This window comes from Oryx dammah, unplaced genomic scaffold (assembly GCF_014754425.2).
Source record: "Oryx dammah isolate SB20612 unplaced genomic scaffold, SCBI_Odam_1.1 HiC_scaffold_26, whole genome shotgun sequence".
Classification (NCBI taxonomy): domain Eukaryota; kingdom Metazoa; phylum Chordata; class Mammalia; order Artiodactyla; family Bovidae; genus Oryx; species Oryx dammah.
The window spans coordinates 37,823,937-37,844,397 of record NW_024070210.1 but is presented as its reverse complement, the minus strand read 5'-3'; the positions used below and the strand labels follow the sequence as shown (position 1 = coordinate 37,844,397).

The 20,461-nt window shown below is 41.3% G+C and overlaps 1 pseudogene; it reads left to right on the top strand.

Annotated features, from left to right (window-relative positions):
- The first annotated feature begins 5,686 nt into the window (after window positions 1-5,686).
- LOC120853634 lies at window positions 5,687-7,208 on the top strand (annotated as a pseudogene).
- Window positions 7,209-20,461: the final 13,253 nt, after the last annotated feature.

Below are 20,461 nucleotides of genomic sequence, written 5' to 3'. Positions count from 1 at the left end.
ACCCATATGTTTTGTTTGTTATTCAGTTGTTTTGGTCATGCCCAGCTCTTTGCGACCCATGGACAGCACCTCGCCAGGCTTCCCTGTCCTTCATCATCTCCTGAAACTTGCTCAAACTGATGTCCATTGAGTTGGTGATGCCATCCAACCATCTCGTCCTCTGTCGTCCCCTTCTCCTCCTGCCTTCAATCTCTCCCAGCATCAGGGTCTTTTCAGAGGAGTCAGTTCTTCACATCAGGTGGACAAAATATTGGAGCTTCAGCTTCAGCATCAGTCTTTCCAACGAATAGTCAGGACTGGTTTCCTTTAGGATTGACTGGTTTGATCTCCTTGCAGTCCAAGGGACTCTAAACAGTCTTCTCCAGCACTACAGTTTGAAAGCATCAATTCTTTGATGTTCAGCCTTCTTTATGGTCCAACTCTCACATCCATACATGACTACTGGAAAAACCATAGCTTTGACTAGACAGGCCTTTGTCAGTAAAGTAATGTCTCTGCTTTTAAATATGCTGTCTAGGTTTGCCATAGCTTTTCTTCCAAGGAGCAAGCGTCTTTTAATTTCATGGCTGAAGTCACCATCTGCAGTGATTTTGAAGCCCCCCGAAATGATTGTTTCCCCATCTATTTGCCATAAAGTGATGGGAATGGATGCCATGATCTTAGTTTCCTGAATGTTGACCTTTAAGCCAGCTTTTTCATTCTTCTCTTTCATCAGGCGGCTCTTTAGTTCCTTTTTGCTTTCTGCCATAAGGGTGGTATCTGAGGTTATTTATAGTTCTCCAGGCAATCTTGATTCCAGCTTGTGCTTCATCCAGTCCAGCATTTTGCATGATGTGCTCTGCATATAAGTTAAATAAGCACGGTGACAATATACAACCTTGACATACTCCTTTCCCAATTTGGAACCACTCCTCTGTTCCATGTCCAGTTCTAACTGTTGCTTCTTGACCTGCATACAGATTTCTCAGGAGGCAGCTGAGATGGTCTGGTATTCCCATTTCTTAAGAATTTTCCACAGTTTGTTGTGATCCACACAGTCAAAGGCTTTAGCATATTCAGTGAAGTAGATAGAGATGTTTTTCTGGAATTCTCTTTGCCTTTTGTATGATCCAATGGATGTTGGCAATTTGATTTCTGGTTCCTCTGCCTTTTCTAAAACCAGCTTGAACACCTGGAAGTTCTCAGTTCACATACTGTTGAAGCCTCACTTGGAGAATTTTGATTATTACTTTGCTAGCATGTGAGATGAGTGTAACTGTGCTGTAGTCTGAACATTCTTTGGCATTGCCTTTCTTTGGGATTGGAATTAAAACTGATTTGTGTTCAACTGCTTTTCCACAACAGGATCAAGATAGTTCAATACCAAGAATAATTTTCAACAAATGATGCTTGGACATCTGAATATGCACATACAAAAGAATCACTTTGGACCCTTATCTCATATCATACACAAAAATTAATTCAAAGTGGATTATACACCTGTATGTAAGAGCTAAAGCTACAAAACAGAAACAAGGGTGTAAATATTTATGACTTTGGATTAGGCAAGGGGATTTCTAAATATGACACCAAAACACAAGCCAAAAACAAAGAAAAATAAATTGGAATTAGTCAAAATTGCAAAAGAGTCAAACACGACTTACCAACTAAACAACAACAAATGAATATTCTTATAAATTTGTTTTTGTGGAGAACAGTGTTGACTCAGTAGCCCAGTGTAAGGAAGTTCCTCACCAAGATGACGTAAAGTTCTGGTGCTGCTGATTCAGTGTGAAAGTGAGTGTGTTAGTTGCTCAGTTGTATCTAACTCTTTGTGACTCCACAGACTGTAGTTGATTCAGAGGCAGAGTTAAAGCTAAGAATTGCTCTTTGGAAATCTTTACCAACTACCACAAATGATTAGTAAATCTTTTTAAAAAAAGACAAACTGATATTTACTGAGTACTTAGTATACAACAGGCACTGTGTTACATGTCTAATCTCCTTTTGTGCTCATTTCACATGCCAGCAAGATTATGCTCAAAATCCTTCAAGCTAGGCTTTAGCAGTACGTGAAACAAGACTTCCAAATGAAGAAGCTAGAGTTAGAAAAGGCAGAGGAACCAGATATCAAATTGCTAACATATGCTGGATCACAGAAAAAGCAAAGGAATTCCAAAAAATCATCTACTTCTGCTTTATTGACTACGCTAAAGCCTGTGACTATGTGGATTACAACAAACTGTGGAATATCTTAAAGAGATGGGAATACCAGACCACATTACCTGCCTTCTGAGAAACCTGTATGCAGGTCAAGAAGCAACAGTTAGAACTGGACATGGAACAGAGGAGTGGTTCCAAATTGGGAAAGGAGTATGATAAGGCTGTACATTGTCACCTTGATTATTTAATTTATATGCAGAGTGTATCATGCGAAATGCTGGGCTGGATGAAGCACAAGCTGGAATCAAGATTGCTGGGAGAAATATCAATAACCTCAGATATGCAGATAATACCACTTCAATTGCAGAAAGTAAAGAGAAACTAAAGAGCTTCTTGATGAAGGTGAAAGAGGACAGTGAAAAAGCTGGCTTAAAACTCAACATTCAGAAAACTAAGATCATGGCATCTGGTCCCATCACTTCATGGCAAATAGTAGGGAAACAATGGAAACAATGTCAGATTTCATTTTATTGGGCTCCAAAATCAATGAGGATGGTGACTGTAGCCATGAAATTAAAAGACACTTGTTTCTTGGAAGAAAATCTATGACAAACCTAGACGGTGTATTAAAAAGCAGAGACATCACTTTGCCAAAAAGGTCCATCTAGTCAAAGCTATGATTTTCCAGTAGTCATATATGGATGTGAGAGTTGGGCCATAAAGAAGGCTGAGCATCAAAGAATTGATGCTTTCAAACTGGAGTGTTGGAGCAGACTCTTGAGAGTCCCTTGGACAGCAAGAATATCAAACCAGTCAATCCTAAAGGAAATCAATCCTGACTATTCATTGGAAGGACTGATGCTGAAGTTGAATCTCTAGTACTTTGGCCACCTGATGCAAAAAACTGACTCCTTAGAAAAGACCCTGATGCTGGGAAAGATTGAAGGCAGGAGAAGGGGACAAGAGAGGATAAGATGGTTGGATGGCATCACCGACTCAATGGACATGAGTTTAAGCAAACTCAGGGAGATAGTGAAGGACAGGAAAGCCTGGTGTGCTGCAGTCCATGGGGTTGCAAGGAGTCTGACACAACTTAGCAAGTGAACAACAACAAGGCTCCACCAGAATCCTAGAAGGAATGTAACAGTAATATTGCTTTTATTTTACAAATGGAATACCTAAAGTTCACAGAGATTAGTAGCTTGCCCATAGTCAGCCTGGGTAAATATGTGATTATAAATGCCATGGTTAAAAGAAGTAAGTCTGTCTCATTTATCCTTGGGTTCCCAATGTCTAAGCACATATTGGATGAATGGCATCACTGACTCAATGGATATGAATCTGAGCTCTGGGACATGGTGAAGGACAGGGAAGCCTGGCATGCTCCAGTCCATAGAGTTCCAAAGAGTCTGACACAACTAAGCGACTGAAAAACAACAAGCACATGTTGAGTAAATAATTTTTATAATGCTTATATAGATCGTGCTAAATGATGGAAGACTTGACTGTCTTACCCTGGAGAACACACTAATATCTACTCTACACCAACGCTAAAAGCCCTATTTTTTTTGAAGTTATCACTTTTAATGGAGCAATGAACAAAGTCACATTTAACTTGTTTGAAATACCACTTATTACATGTAACAACGCCTTTTCACTTAGGCTTTATTATCAGAAGCAAGGAATAGTTCAATTAAAAACACATACATGTGTACATATGTAGAGGCACTCCCCAAAATATAACAGCTGCAGTAATTGCTAACAGCCCTATTTTAAGATTGTTATAATTCAAAGCTTTGTTTTACTTTATATATGGACACTATAGCGTTTTAGCTTTGACAAGCCAGTGAAATTTTTCTTTCAAAATTCTAAAATGCCAGGAGGATCCCTAAAATTAACTTACTGAAAATGAAACAAAAATGTAGTAATTACTTAAAGGAGTCAATACTAATGATTCTACCAGCTGGATAAACAATTATAGCAGATGCATTTAAAAATACCCATACAAGCTAAGGTAACAGATACACCCTAAAGTCTCTTAAGTCTCAAGTAAATAAATGTTCCCCCTTCACCAAACAGCCTATGGAAGTCATCAGGTTATTGGGCTCTGCTCCACACGCTCAATCATGGAGGTTCCTTAAAAAATTAAAAATAGAACTACCATTCAGTTCAGTTCAGTCGCTGAGTTGTGTCCGACTCTTTGCAACCCCATGAATCGCAGCACGCCAGGCCTCCCTGTCCATCACCATCTCCTGGAGTTCACTCAAACTCACATCCATCGAGTCAGTGATGCCATCCAGCATCTCATGCTCTGTTGTCCCCTTCTCCTCCTGCCCCCAATCCCTCCCAGCATCAGAGTCTTTTGCAATAAGTCAACTCTTCGCATGAGGTGGCCAAAGTACTGGAGTTTCAGTTTCAGCATCATTCCCTCCAAAGAAATCCCAGGGCTGATCTCCTTCAGAATGGACTGGTTGGATCTCCTTGCAGTCCAAGGGACTCTCAAGAGTCTTCTCCAATGCCACAGTTCAAACGTATCAATTCTTCTGCGCTCAGCTTTCTTCACAGTCCAACTCTCACATCCATACATGACCGCTGGAAAAACCATAGCCTTGACTAGACGGACCTTTGTTGGCACAGTAATGTCTCTGCTTTTGAATATGCTATCTAGGTTGGTCATAACTTTTCTTCCAAGGAATAAGCGTCTTTTAATTTCATGGCTGCAGTCACCATCTGCAGTGATTTTGGAGCCCAAAAAAATAAAGTCTGACACTGTTTCCACTGTTTCCCCATCTATTTCCCATGAACTACCATATGATCCAGCAATCCCATTTCTGAAAGAATTGAAATCAGGATCTTAAATATCTTAGCACTTCTATGTTCATTGTAGCAGTATTCATAATGGCAAAGATGTGAAAACAAATGTCCAATGACAGATAAATGGATAAAGAAAATGTGATTGATATATACACACAAACACAATGGATGTTCCATCTTTAAAAAGAAAGAAATTCTGTAATATGCAATAAGATACATGAATCTTGAGGACATTATTCTAAGTGAAATCAGCCAATCATAGACAGATGACTGCATGATTCCACTTATAACAGGTATCAAAAATAGTCAAATTCATAAAATCAAAGAATGGAATGGTAAGAGGCTGGGAGGTGAGGGAAATGAGGACTCAAGGAGCACAAAATTTCAGTTAAGCAAGAGGAATAAGTTCTAACCAGCAGATCATTGGTTGAATAGCTCACGGATGTCTGACCCCTGGCAGAGAAGCCCTGAAAACAAGAGTGGTGGGAGCCTAAAAGTGTCTCAAAAAGACACCTCTCCCGCCACAGGACGCCTGGTTGGAGGTTGCCGATGCAGACCAGTGCACAGATGCTGATATGAAATGAAAATATCTCCTTCCATATCAATAAACAAGAAATGTCACAGCCATCAGCAATTTCTGGTCTCCAAATATGAATGAGGGTTCCAAAAACTGATCCAGAGGATGTGGCCACCCACCCCCACCAACAGTGATTGCTGAGGAGCTGGGGGAATGCAAGAAGCAAGGTGAGCAAGGAAACAGAACTGGACCAGATAGCTGAGGGGCATACAAAAGGAATGAATGCAGCAAGCCCAGAGGCTTGCATCTTCCCATACACAGAATGCTGAATTCCTTAACTTGCTACCTGATCTTTGATCTTCGGGCTGCCTGCTCCCTTTGTTGCAAACTTGTATATAGCCTGACTTTCCCTCCTGCCTCCTTGGAGCGGTTTTCTCAGAGCTACTGAGATGCTGTCAGCCTGACTCAGAGTCCTAAACATTCCCACCAAATAAAGTAACTCTCTACTTTCAGGTTGTGACTATATTTTTTAGTCCACACTGGGCTGAGGCATAGGTAGCCTGGTGCTGCTCAGGGCTTGGGGAAGAGAAGGAACACCTGGCTCTTTGTTAGAAGACCCCACAGCAAGAGTTGCACTTGATGGAATAAGCATCTTTGCAAAGAAAATATTGTTAAGCAGTTGATCTCTGATAAAAAAAAAAAAGCCCAATTAGTGAGTAAATTATGTCCATTAAAAGATGAACCATGGCCTTTACATCCTTGGGAACCAGGTTCCTCTAAAGTTGACCTTATCACACTGAAGCTGGGAGTGATGCCTTTATGGACTAAGGATTGTCAAAAGGATATGGCAACAAAATACAAGACTGTCACATCCTAAAATACACTCCAAAGAAAAACCATAATGGGAAAATGGCATCCCTAACTGTAGGAAGAAAAACGGTACCACATTTCTGTAAATCTACATCTATATCGAAACTTACTGGAAACTTGACTTGTTGCCAGTATGGAAAGTTAAAAACCTTTCATAATAACAGAAAACACTGTCATTAAACCAGGCATTCCTTGTTATGCTGCTCATTTTCTCCCAGACAGTATATGAATGTCACAACAAAAATCATAATGGTAAAGGTTTTTGAGGCATCATGAAAACATGGGGATATAAAGGCCAGAATGGTAACCCACTCCAGTACACTTGCTTAGAAAATTCCACGGACAGAGGAGCCTGGTAGGCTACAGCCCACAGGGTCACAAAGAGTCAGACACGACTGAGTGATTTCACTTCACTTCACTTCACTTCACTACTACTCATGGTCAAACAAAAATCCACAGAAGTACTAGAGCAATTTCAACCAGTGATGTTGCCAGAGTCAGCCTGGAACTAAAACACCTGGACATATGGGAAGCACAGATAGGACAGCATATGGACTGAAAGCACAATATAAGCTATGTAAATGGCTCCGTACCTGGACATAAAAATTGCTCAGAGATGCTCAGAGATTCTAAACTGCTCACAGATAAAGATTACTATTAAAATTTATTTTTAAAAATAAATAAAATAAAATAAAATTTATTACTCCCTATGTATTTTCCAAATGGAGATGAAGAGGAACAACCATAAGATTTGTAAGATAAAAACATGTGCCCATCTAGCACACCTGCTATTATATTTGCCGATCCTCACTGGCCAGGCAGAACCTCACATGTTCTTTTGAGTTTTGATGGGCCAGAACAATAAAATTAGCCAAGATTTATATTCTCTGTCGGAAAAGGCAATGGCACCCCACTCCAGTACTCTTGCCTGGAAAATCCCATGGGTGGAGGAGCCTGGTAGCCTGCAGTCCATGGGGTTGCTACGAGTCGGACACGACTGAGCGACTTCACTTTTCACTTTTATGCATTGGAGAAGGAAATGGCAACCCACTCCATTGTTCTTGCCTTGAGAATCCCAGGGATGGGGGAGCCTGGTGGGCTGCCATCTATGGGGTCTCACGGAGTCGGACACGACTGAAGCGACTTAGCAGCCTGAAGCGACTTAGCAGCAGCAGCAGCATATTCTCTGTTCTCAAGCACAGCAATAACATACATGTTTTCTTTGTCAAAGGCATAAATATATTACTCATTCTCCAACTAAACTCTGTTAGAAAAATTACTACTTAAAGGATTTCAACCCTGAATATTCATTGTAAGGACTGATGCTGAAGCTGAAGCCCCAATACTCTGGCTACCTGATGCGAAGAACCAACTCATTGAAAAAGACCCTAATGCTGGGAAAGATTGTGGGCAAGAGAAGTGGGAAACAGAGGATGAGATGGTTGGATGTCATCACTGACTCATTGGATATGAGTTTGAGAAAACTCAGGGAGATAGTGAAGGGCAGGGAAGCCTGGCATGCTGCAGTCCACGGGGTCACAAAGAGTTGGACATGACTTAGTGACCGAACAACAACAAATCAGTTAAGTAGGTTGGATATGCCAAATTTAGAGGAACTGGCAGTTTGCATACTAGTAAAATCTTTGTAATTTGAAGGATTCATTCTTTTTTTTACTGCATATTTCCCAAGTTATTTTAAAGTGTTTGTAAATTTAACTTCTTTTATTAAAAAAAAAAAAAAATGAGGGAGTGTGGTCAAGATGGTGGAGTAGGAGAACCCTGAGTTCACCCTCTTCCACAGGCACACCAAAATTATAACTACTTACAGTGAAACTATTAATGAGAAAGACCTGGGGACTAGTAGAAATGATCTCTTACAACTAAAGATATAAAGAAGGAACCATAGTGAGAGGGTAGGAGGGGCAGAGACATGGTCTAGCCAGGATTCATAGCCCTGGGTGGACAACCCACAAATGAGAAGACAATTACAGTTGCAGAGGCTCACCCCAAGGAACACAGGGTCTGAATCCCACATCAAGCTCCCCAGCCTGAGGGTTCTACACCAGGAAGAGGAGTCACCAGAATGTCTGACGCTGAAAGCCAATGGGGCTTACTTTCCGGAGACCCATAGCGTTGTTTGAAATAGAGTCCACTTTAAAGGGAGAACACAAAAGCTCATATACACCAGAACTCAGGACAGAAGTAGTAATTCAAAAGAAGCCTGGGTCAGTCCCACCAACTGCTATTGGAAAACTTCCTGGCAAGTTAGGAGGCAACTGGAGCTCACCATAGGGACAGGGACGTTGGCAGCATCCACTCTGGGGAATCACCACGAGGACATTGTGCTGGCAAGTGCCATTTTGGAATCCTCCCTCTAGCTTATTAGTACCAGGACTAGACCCACCCACCAGACTGTTGGCATCAGTACTGGATCAAACAACTACCAGGCAAAGATTCAGCCCCTCCTATGAAGTGGAATACTGCTGCTGCTAAGTCGCTTCAGTCGTGTCCGGCTCTGTGCGACCCCATAGACGGCAGCCCACCAGGCTCTGCCGTCCCTGGGATTCTCCAGGCAAGAACACTGGAGTGAGTTGCCATTTCCTTCTCCAATGCATGAAAGTGAAAAGTGAAAGTGAGGTCGCTCAGTCATGTCTAACTCTTCACAACCCCATGGACTGCAGCCTACCAGACTCCTCCATCCATGGGATTTTCCAGACAAGAGTACTGGAGTGGGGTGCCATTGCCTTCTCCAAGTGGAATACTACTCAGCCATAAAAAAGAATGAAATTGTGCCATTTTCACAGATGTGGATGGATATTATGCTAAGTGAAATAAGTCACACAAGAGAAAGACAAATACTATATTATTTCATTTACATGTCGAATCTAAGAAACAAAACACATGAACAAACATAACCAAATAGAAACAGAGTTACAGATACAGAGAACAAAAGGGTGGTTGCCAGAGGGAAGGGGGTGGGCAGAAGATAGAAATAGGTGAGGGAGATTAAGAGGTACAGAGTTCTAGATGCAAAATAAATGACTCATGGCATGAAATGTACAGTGTGGAGAATATAATCAATAATTATGTAATATTTTTGAATGGTGACAGACAGTAATTAGACTTATTGCGGTGATAACTTTGAAATGTATAACAATATACAATCACTATGTTGTGTATAATAACAGGAACTAACATAGTGTGGAGGACAATTATACTTCAAAAGCAAACTCATGGAGAAAGAGATCAGAAATGTGATTACCAGAGGCAGGGTGGGAGGAGGGGGGATTGGATGAAGGCTGTCAAAAGATACAGACTTCCAGTCATAAGATAAATAAGTACTAGGGATGAAATGTACTGCATGAGAAACGTAATTAACACTTGCATGTTATATATGAAAGTTGTTAAGATAGTAAATCCTGAGAGTTCTCATCATAAGAAAAAAATTTTTTTCTATTTCTTTAAACTATATGAGATAATGGATGTTTGCTAAGCTTACTGTGGTAATCATTTCATGATGTATGTGAGTCAAATAATTATGCCATTCACCTTAAATTTATACAGTGCTGTATGTCAATTTTATCTCAATAAAACTGGAACCAAAAAAATTAAAAATATGAGTAAGTTCTAGAAGTCTGCTGTATGACTATTGTACCTGAAGTCAACAATAACATATCAAACACTTGAAATTTTGTTGGGATTCCCAGGTGGCTCAGTAGTAAAGAATCCTCCTGCCAATGCAGGAGATGGAGTTTGATCCCTGGGTTGGGAAGATCCCCTGGAGAAGGAAATGGCAATCCATTCCAGTATTCTTGCCCAAGAAATCCCACGGACAGAGGAGCCTGGCAGGCTACAGTCCATAGGATTGCAAAGAGTACAACACGACTGAGGGACTGAACATGCACATGAAAATATGTTAAGAGGGTAAATCTCATGTTAAGTGTTCTTTCCACAATAAAATAAAATACAAAAGTGAATTCAATTGCCAAAGAATTCTAACTAATATCAGGGTTAGTCAAGACCCCAAGTCCAGAACTCTAAAGTGTGGGACAGATACCTTGCCACAATCATCAGATACTAGGCTTGGGGATTTAAATTCCACACACTCTTGCTCAAAACTAAGCAGAAGAAGGAAATGGAACTATAAAAAGAAACATGAATTAGATTTTTGGTCGGCTCTATGGTGACATTAAGGCACGACAGCAGACTGATTCAATTCACAAACTTCCCTTTGGGAACAATACTCATGAGTGGGGAACCAGTGAATTTCCTCCCTACAAGTCAGTGTAATATCCTGACCCTTATACCTAACACAGTGCAATCACACTTGGCCCTTTTCATAGCAAAAAAGGGAAGGGAAACACTCAGAATCACTTTAGTTTTGAATCTGCAGAACATTCCATACGTTCATATTCAATGTATGCTCCTTGAAAAAACAAACACTACAACATGGTAAATCAACTACACTCCAATATAAAATAAAAATTTAAAAAAAACAGGGGGACAACAGTATATAAAGTGTAGAATATTATAAAGTCTTTCCTCCCCACTTTGCTATGTATCCCTATACTTTGCTATCACTTTAATACGTACCTTCCCAGTGTGGTGTACACACACACTCACATGCACATGTATATACACAACATTTGAAATAAATGGTGTTATCCTAACCACACCATTCTGCAACTTGTTTTCCTTACTTAAAATTTGTATACATGGACCTTAGTTTTTCTAATGACTGCCTAGTATTACATATGACTAAGTAATCACTCACTGAGGGAATAGTTTTTATTTTATTTCCATTCTTGTTTCCATTTTTAAAATTTTTTATTTAAAAGCAATGCACATTACTTGTTCTAAAAATTCAGACTGTGCAGAAAGTACCTAAAATGAGAAACAAAAATCTCCCACCACCAGAGGTTTAACTGACAGTTTCTAAGTTCTACTGTGATTACCATTTGAAAACTGCAGGTAATATATTTATGCCTCTTTTTCTTGATTTATCAACTATATACTATCTACTGACTCCTCATAATGAAAAATTAGGAAAAATAGTACATTCACACATGGATGGAAATGAAATAGCATTTGGTTATTGAACAATCTCCCCCACTTTGCAGGTGGATTCTTTACCAACTGAGCTATGAAGGAAGCCCATTGAACAACCTCAGCCTGCTGCTAATCATGATTCCTCTTCTGTGGTAATACAACTTGGTGGCTACAAATAACATTTTAATTATAGAAATATAGTGGTTTAGTAATAAATTGGACTTAGATAAACTGCCCCAGAGAAAGAATACCTCAGTTCTCATTTCATGGCCCTGCTACCGATTAACTTTGTGACTGTAAACATATTATGTAACCTTGTGGTGCCCTAGTTTCTTATCTCTTCCAATAGGAAAAACTGTATCTTCCAGGTCTGCAAGAAGATCAAATTAAATCATGCCTTTGAAAATGCCTTGTAAACCAGGGAGGTATCATTAGCACCTCTTTAGCCACCTCTGCCATTCCTGGAGCTGGGCAAACAAGGCTGAGAGTGAGGCAGACAGGTCAGGTTGCAAGGCCAGGAATCCTCACCTTGCCCTTCAGCTTCTCAGGTTTCAGCCCCTAAGACATCTGATGGCAAGGGGGTGCTGGTGGGAACAGAAGTTGAAGCACCAGTTGGGTTGGCAGGATCTGTTTTGTATCCCAAAGATAAAACGTCTTAAAGCTAAACCAGAAGCTGGAAGCAAGAGAAATAGATGACTGGTGCATTAGTATAGCAATAGGTGTGCCCACTCCTTCAGCCTAGAACAGGATTTAAGTGCTTGACATGGGGATGGGGAGTGGGATGTGTGTAGATATCAGATCTCTCAAGTCTTCAGACAGTCCCTAGAACTGACCCTGGGACAGAAGAGCAGAAGGAGACAGAGGAGCTCCTGGCTGCAGACAGAGGAGCTCCTGCAGAAAATAATGCTACAGTGAGGGGGAAAAAAAAGAATACAGTTGCTAGAGGTCCTTTGAGGAGGGCAGCATATCGCAGCTCTACAGAGTATCCCCTTGCTGTGAGACTGATTGTGTCAGACCACAGGTTTGTTCCTGGTAGTCCTGTAGAATACTCATTAACCAAGCTAAAACATTATCAAATCCTATATTTGCTTCACATTCCTGTACTTTTAAAAACGAACTACAATATTTTAAACAAATGCTAGACCCAAGTCATTTCATCCCCACTTACTTCAGTATGTACCTCAAAAACATTACATATACTTTCTTACATATCCACAATATTCTGGTTTGTATTTTTTAGTTTCCATAATTTAGGTTAATGAGAAATTAATGCTTTCTTAGGATGCCCTAAGAAAATCAAGTTTCTGAATCTGATGCACAGTGAACTCACTAAGGTAAAATGCCTTACGTAAATGTCTCTTCCAGCAGTCACCAGAACCCCTGTGTCTGAACATGATTTTAATGACTGGACTATAACAACCAGGGTCCCTCACCTCTAACATGCACAAGTCTATTCACGCTTGTGTACACATGCACAAACAATGCACACACACACATGACTAAGGGGAAAATGAAGTGACCTCTTCTACACAGTATAGTAACTGGTCACTGTAGCAATACTGGTAGGCTATCAAGATAAGTAGGGATGCTACCTATACAAAGAACACGAAATCTATGCTGGCTTGGAACGGGTAAATGAGAACATCAGAGAGCTAGGAAAGTACCGGCTAGTTGGGAAGGGAACTGAAAACCACAAGCCCTTACCAAGAGAAGCAGTATTTCATTCCAGGATGAAGTTCTGCTGGTTCCACCTCATCCCTTCTATCCTAGTGTGTAAGACTCTCATTAACCTCCCCTTGCCTTCCCCATCACAGCCAGTAGCCTCCTCCGGACTCGTGGGTCCCTAGGGTAGAAACTTCATAGGAAGTCCTCTTTCCTATCCTTCCTCTCCATCTGCCTTACCTCCACACCTCCCCCACAAATGCCTCTTCCACTAACTCCCCAAAGTTTTAACTTTAAGAACATACTTCTTTGGCCTAAAGCATATTCAGCACATAGCACATATTCAGTGTGTCTGGTTTACAACAAATTCACATGTTGGAATCCTAATGCCCCCTGATGTGATGGTGTTAGAAGGTGGGGCCTTTGGATAGTGATTAGGTCATGAGAGTGGATAAACAGGATTAGTGCTCTCATAAAGGAGAGCCTGCTGAGCTTCCTAGCCTCTTCTATCATGTGAGAACACAGTGAAGAAGGGCCAGCTTTGAACCAGAAAGAGGGTCCTCACCAGAACACAACCATGCTGTTGATGTTGGACTTTAAAGCCTGCAGAAATATGAGAAATACATTTCTGTTGTTTATATGCCATTTGATTTGTGGTATTTTGTTATAATAGTCCAAACAGACTAAAATAACCTGCTAAGAAATATGGGTTGGGTAGATGGATGATGAGTGGTTTAAATGAAAGGGTAATACTTCAAGACCTATGTGAGTTTTGATGGAACTCTAATATGACATGGAAAGACCATTTACCAAAATGAGTAACCAGTCATAACAAGAGGCTAATCACCCAAAAGATTATAAAAGTGAGAATGTTACATACACACCTTCCCCATCACCATCACCAACCAGCAAGCATAGAAAGGAGGAAAATGTCAGAATGGAAAGATGATGGGCACTTGGCTTGGACAAATTCTGACTCCACCATTCTCTAGTTGGGAGACTTATATATGGACAGCAGTGCCCCCAGACAACAGGCTGAGGTCTGCTGTGGCACTGGTGCCTCTGTTCAGCAAATGCTTTTCGAATACTTACTATGTGCCAGGCAAAAGGCCAAGTGCAGGAGACACAGCAGTAAGCAAACAAAGGCAGTCCCCCATTCTTGTGGAGCAGAGAGTCTAATAAGGCAGTTGGAGGCAGCTCTTAATCAAACAAGGTCACTAATGAAAATAAAGTTACATAGTGAGACATTAGCACATGTAACAGATGGACTCATCTAAATTTGGGGTGCTATGAGTGCCATGGGGGAGAGTGGCTCCAGAGTCTACCTAGAATTAATTAGGTAAAGGAATGGTGAGGAAAAACCATTCCAAATAAGGCACCTGTGCTTACAAAGGCTGTGATCAAAGTCTCAAACAATGCAAGTTAAGTGTGGCTTCCTGTTAGAGTGCCTGAGCTAGGGGTGGAGGGGAGGGTGGAGACTCAGTCAGATTTCTATTCTGAAAAGTCCAATGCATTTTAACAGGACACCTGGGAGGCTGGGGCAGCCACAAGCAGAGCACTCTGTGGGTTCTGGGACCCCAGCTGCACCCCCTCTATATGAGGACAGGTAGGCTGCCTTAACAGAACATTGGGAAGCAGGGACTGATGGACCTAAGAGACTGAATCCTCCAGCATCTGTGCTAGGAAGAGGCTCACTGACATTTGTATGTGATCAAGCGGAGGGAGAATGCAGTAAAATCCCTAACTTCTAACTAGCGATGGGTCTAGATCAGGGTCAGCAAACTACAACCCAAGAGCCAAATCCAGCCAGCACCTATTTCTGGGCAGCCCACAAGTTAAAAATACTTTTCACATTTTTAAATGGCTGAAAAAAAAATCAAAAGATGATGAATATTTTGTGCCAGGTGAAAATTACATGAAATTCACATTTCAGTGTCTATAAATAAAGTTTTACGGGAAAGCAATCATGCTCATTTGTTTACTATCGTCCCTGGCTGCTTTCACGACACAGCAGCAGAGCCGATAACTGCCACCAGCACTAGCGTAGTGCTGCGAAGCTAAAATTATTTACTATCTGGCCCCTTATAGAACAAGGTAGCCCGTTCTTGGGCTAGTCAGAAGAGCCTATAACTCTGAGCTTGTGGTCAGACAACTGACAAATGAGCTTTAGTAGGAACAAGTGCAAAGTAATGCACATTGGAATAAAAATATACAAACTATTTATAAAATGAAGACAAGGCTCTGAGCTATGAGGTCACAGCTCAGAACTAAGCACAATGGCAAAGACTGAAGGCAGCTAGAGTAACAGTGTGTGAATTTCCTGCCCCAGACTATAAGAATCAGTACACAATGGATGGGGTTGGCTGTCTGATGACATCCCTGGTAGAGGCCTGGGGAATGATTTCAGGACAATGAAGCTAAAATTCAACCTAGAAGAAAGGCCATATTATTTTGCACTTTCACTTAAAAGTTATATACAGACATAGATAATGACAGTCTGCATATAATCTCCAGAAGAAATTAGTGATAAAGATTCAGAGTGTGTGGTATTACTACTGGGTTACTGGGGGATGGGTTATCATCAAGACCTTGTTTTGTTTAACTTTATAGCCCCAGTCCCTAGTTCAATGACTGGCATATGATAAGCATTCAAACAATATCTGTTGAATAAAAGGAGAGAGGAAGGAAAAAAAGGAAGATGAGAAGGAAGGAAGGAAGGAGAGGAAGAGGGAAAGGATGAAGGAGGGAAAGAAGGAAGGAAACTGGATAGAACCTATAGAATTTGAAGGCTGAACAGGAGTTGGACACCCTCCAAGAATGGGGAAGAACATCCCAGTGGGAAAACAGAAGCATAAGAGGCCAGGAGAGACAATGAGGCCTGGAAAATATATCACAATAAAACTCCCTGTCACCTTTGCTCTATCTCCAAGGTAACTTGGTTTCTCCTACCACCAGCCCTGTGAAGGGGCCAGGGCCACAGGAGAGGTGTGTCCTCCAGAACAATTAAGGTATCAGCCACACAGTAAGTTCCTCAGGCTCTCCAGGCAGTAGGGCATACACTGATTTCTTCAGCCTGATTCTCAGGGGTAGTTTCCACACCTGCAAAGCTGGGACCTTGACCTGGGACCTTGGCGGCTCTAGCAGGGTCATCCAGGGCCTTACCTCATGTGGCTGCCTCCCTCTTGGACACCTCTGACCTCTTCCATTTCAATGTAACAGGATTCACATCTGGAGAGTTCCCTGAGAACACCCATCCCTGTGTGCTGCAGGCCCGAAAGGAACAAGGTGACTTTCTCAGGTAAGATATTCTACCTGCCCAGCAAGCACTCAGCCAGGGCTCCAGAATCCAAATGTTCAGGGTTCTGGAATCTATTCTCCCTGCGAGGGAAACCCATCCTAGTAATGTGAAAGTCCTAGGCCCTGGGAATCCCCTCTGTTCCAAGCCAACCAGGACAGTTGGTCACCCGCCAGATGGATTCCTCATTTAACACACTGGGCTGGTTCGGGAAGAGGAAATTTCCCTCTGTTCCTCTTGAATTCATGTGGCTGGACTTAAAATTAATGAAAAAAAAAGAAACAAATTTAAATTCATGCCCATGGAAGATCCATAGAATGAGACCGAAGAAGTAGCCAAAGTAGGCAGACTTTATACTGTTTGCTCTTTGGCTACACTGGGTCTTCATTGCTGTACCCAGGCTTTTTCTAGCTGCAGTTGCTAAACCATGTCCACCTCTTTGCAACCCCATGGACTGAAACCCACCAGGTTCCTCTGTCCATTGGAATTCCCAGGCAAGAATTTTAGAGTGGACTGCCACTTTCTTCTGTAGAAGGATCTTCCCCACCCAAGGACCAAACCTGTGTCTCCTGCTTGGCAGGCAGATTCTTTACTGCTGAGCCACCTGGAAAGCCCCTCTATTTGCAGTGGCAGGAGCTACTTTCCCTTGCTTTGTGCAGCCTTCTCATTGCAGTAGCTTCTCTTGTTGGGGGGCACAGGCTCTAGGTGCACGTGCTTCAGGAGTTGCAGCACACAGGCTCACACCATATATGGCTCATGAGCTCAAGAGTGTGGGCTCAGTAGCTATGGCTTACAGGCTTATTTGCCCCACAGCATGTGGAATCTTCCTGGACCAGGGATCAAAACCATGTCCCCTGCACTGGCAGGTGGATTCTTAATCATTGGACCACCACTGGAAGGACTGGTGCTGAAGCTGAAGCTTCAATACTTTGGGCACCTGATGTGAAGAACAGACTCATTGGAAAAGTCCGTGATGCTTGGAAATACTGAAAGCAAAAGGAGAAGCGGGTGACAAAGGATGAGATGGTTGGATGGCATCACTGACTCAGTGGACGTGTGTGTGTGTGTGTGTGCATGTTAGTAGCTTAGTCATGTCTGACTCTTTGCAATCCCAAGGACTATAGCCTGCCAGGCTCCTCTGTCCACAGAATTCTCCATGTAAGAATACTGGAGTGGGTTGCCATTTCCTTCTCCAGGGGATCTTCCTGAACCAACGTTTCCTGCACTGCAGGCAGATTCTTTACCATCCGAGTTTGAGCAAACTCCAAGAGATAGTGGAGGACTGGGAAGCCTGGTGTGCTGCAGTTCATGGGGTTACAAAGAGTTGGACACGACTTAGCAACTGAACAACAACAACAACAACAAAAACCAGGGAAGTCCATATTTTATACTTTTTAGACAAACTTTTTTGTGAGAAGTTGACAGGACAAAGAAACTTAGGTTCTGGGTGCCCAATTCGTGAAGAATCAAAACAGAGTTTTGGCTTGGGGTAGTAAGCTAAAGAAGTAGTGAAGGTTTGTTTACACAGGCTTCTCAGTTCCAATTCCCTATCTTTGGTGATAAGGTGTCCTTGTATCTGCAGATGTAGGGAGTGTACTTTTCACAAGAAGAGATTTATTTCCGGCTTTCAGGAAGACAGAAGGTTCAGAGTGCCTCTTCTTCAGTTGGCCATAACTTTGATTCAAAATAAATAATATGCCTTCGAGGCATATTTTTGGGGTGGCCTACCCAACAGGCTTTTTGTTCCAGTGTTCCCAGACCTCATGTGGGCCTGCTCCAGAGAAACTGCTGCCTCCCAGCATGTACAGAGTGGCTCCTTCTAGATCAGGGAAGGGACAGCATGGGACGGTTGGGTCTCTGGGAACAGAAGAGACCAAGAGGCCAAGGAGGAGGGGTTCCCGAGGAACCTCAACTATTGGAAACTTGGATCTAGGACTCTCATTTTTTATCTGGTATCTCTATGTGTTTCTGAGTAAACAATGAAGATGAAACAGTACTTGGTATCAGGGCAAACCTTCAACATTTACAATGTTTGAAGATAGGGAAGAACTACCAAAGGGAAGACTGCCTGAAACATTCTTTGTTGAGTAAGCAGAATGTGAGTTATTAAAATATAAATAACAAAGGGGACTATATAACTTTGTTGGTCAGTATAAAACAGTTGTAATAATTACAGCAATTTATATCTAATGACCATGTAGCATAGTGATTACGAGGCATTACTGTGTCATGTAAATCATACACAAAGATCTTTGTGATTAGGGTACTAAATTCTGCTCAGTCATGTGTGCACTGGTGGCCAGCTTAAAACCATTAAAAGCAATTTAGGTTGGCTTAGTCTGGTTTTTTTGCTTCAGGGAATACAGAGAGTGAAATAGTAGGTGAACTTGTTTCACTTGAGTCAGCGAGGACCAATATAAAAATACTTAAAAAAAAATTAAACGCCATCTTTATTTGTAAAAGAATTCTGGGAAAAAGTCAAAGCACTTTGTAGATTTTAATCTAATCAATCCTCACAATAACCCCAGGAGGGAGTTCTTACACAACGGCTTTCTTTGTTTAAAACCACCAGTTGTCAGAGGCCACAAAAGAGTCCCTTTGTCTGCCATTGCTTCTTTGTCCCAGTTTAATTCATAAATGTTGTAACATTCTTTGAAATGAGTCTAGTATAAATACAAACTACTAGCATATTAATAATCTCTAGTCATTATGAGACATATTGACCTCCCCGGTAAGAATTTCTTACAAATGACTTTACACACTAGCTTAACGACATAGAAATATTGTTAGAAAGGAATTTAAAGTCATGGATGAACTCTCTATAACAAAAATATTTTTATCTATTAATTCCATGTATTTATAGTGTTTCCGCTCTGAGTATAATGTCAGCTACTAAGGGCACACAGAGCCTAGGAGAGAAATAAAGTAACTATAACAGTGAAATATATGTGGTAGTGATCAAGAGGTCTAAGTGAGTCAAAACATGTTTAATAAACCAAAAATAGAGTGTAGCAATCCTAAGAAGGATATCGGATGACCAACATTCGCCTGTACCCTTGGTTTGCAATTTGATTTAGATGGCGTGGTCTTTAATAGATCTCACTAGCAAAGTAGGTTAAGTGGATGTTTCACATTCAAAATCTCATTGGATTCTTACAGTGTCGCTATGAAACAGGTAGGACAAGTTTTATTTTCCACTATTAACACACAAGAAAATGAGCTTAGCAGTAGTACACTGCTAGAGATCACAGTGAATAGATGGCAAAATTAGAAGCTGAAACTAAGTTTTCCAAATTCCACCCTCATCTTCAAGTTCCCCAGCCCAGCTATAACCTCCAAACTCCAGGACTGATGGGCTTAGTTCTTTTTATATATATACTTTTTTTTAAGTTGATATGTTGTATTTTTATTTTTATTCAGTTCAAGAAATTTTTTTTTTTTTTTTTGGCAGAGCAGCATGCAGGCTCTTAGTTCCCCAACCAGGGATCAAACCTGAGCCCTCTTGCAGTGGAAGGGCAGAGTGGTGAGTCTCAACTAATGGACTAGAGGGAAATCCTATGCTTAGTTCTTAAATTACTGTCCCAGCTGGGACCTCCTATTCCCTTTTATTTCAGCCAGGCACAATTAGAGAAATCCATAGAAATATTTAATTTTTTTTTTTTTTACTTTATTTTACTTTACAATACTGTATTGGTTTTGCCATACATCAACATGAATCCACCATGGGTGTACATGAGTTCCCCATCCTGAACCCCCCTCCCACCTCCCTCCCCATACCATCTCTCTGGGTCATCCCAGTGTACCAGCCCCAAGCATCCTGTATCCTGCATCGAATCTAGATTGGCGATTCGTTTCTTACATAATATTATACATGTTTCAATGCCATTATCCCAAATCATCCCCCTCTCCCTCTCCCTCAGAGTCCAAAAGACTGTTCTGTACATCTGTGTCTCTTTTGCTGTCTCGCATACAGGGTTATCATTACCATCTTTCTAAATTCCATATATATGTGTTAGTATACTGTATTGATGTTTTTCTTTCTGGCTTACTTCACTCTGTATAATCAGCTCCAGTTTCATCCATCTCATTAGAACTGATTCAGATGTATTCTT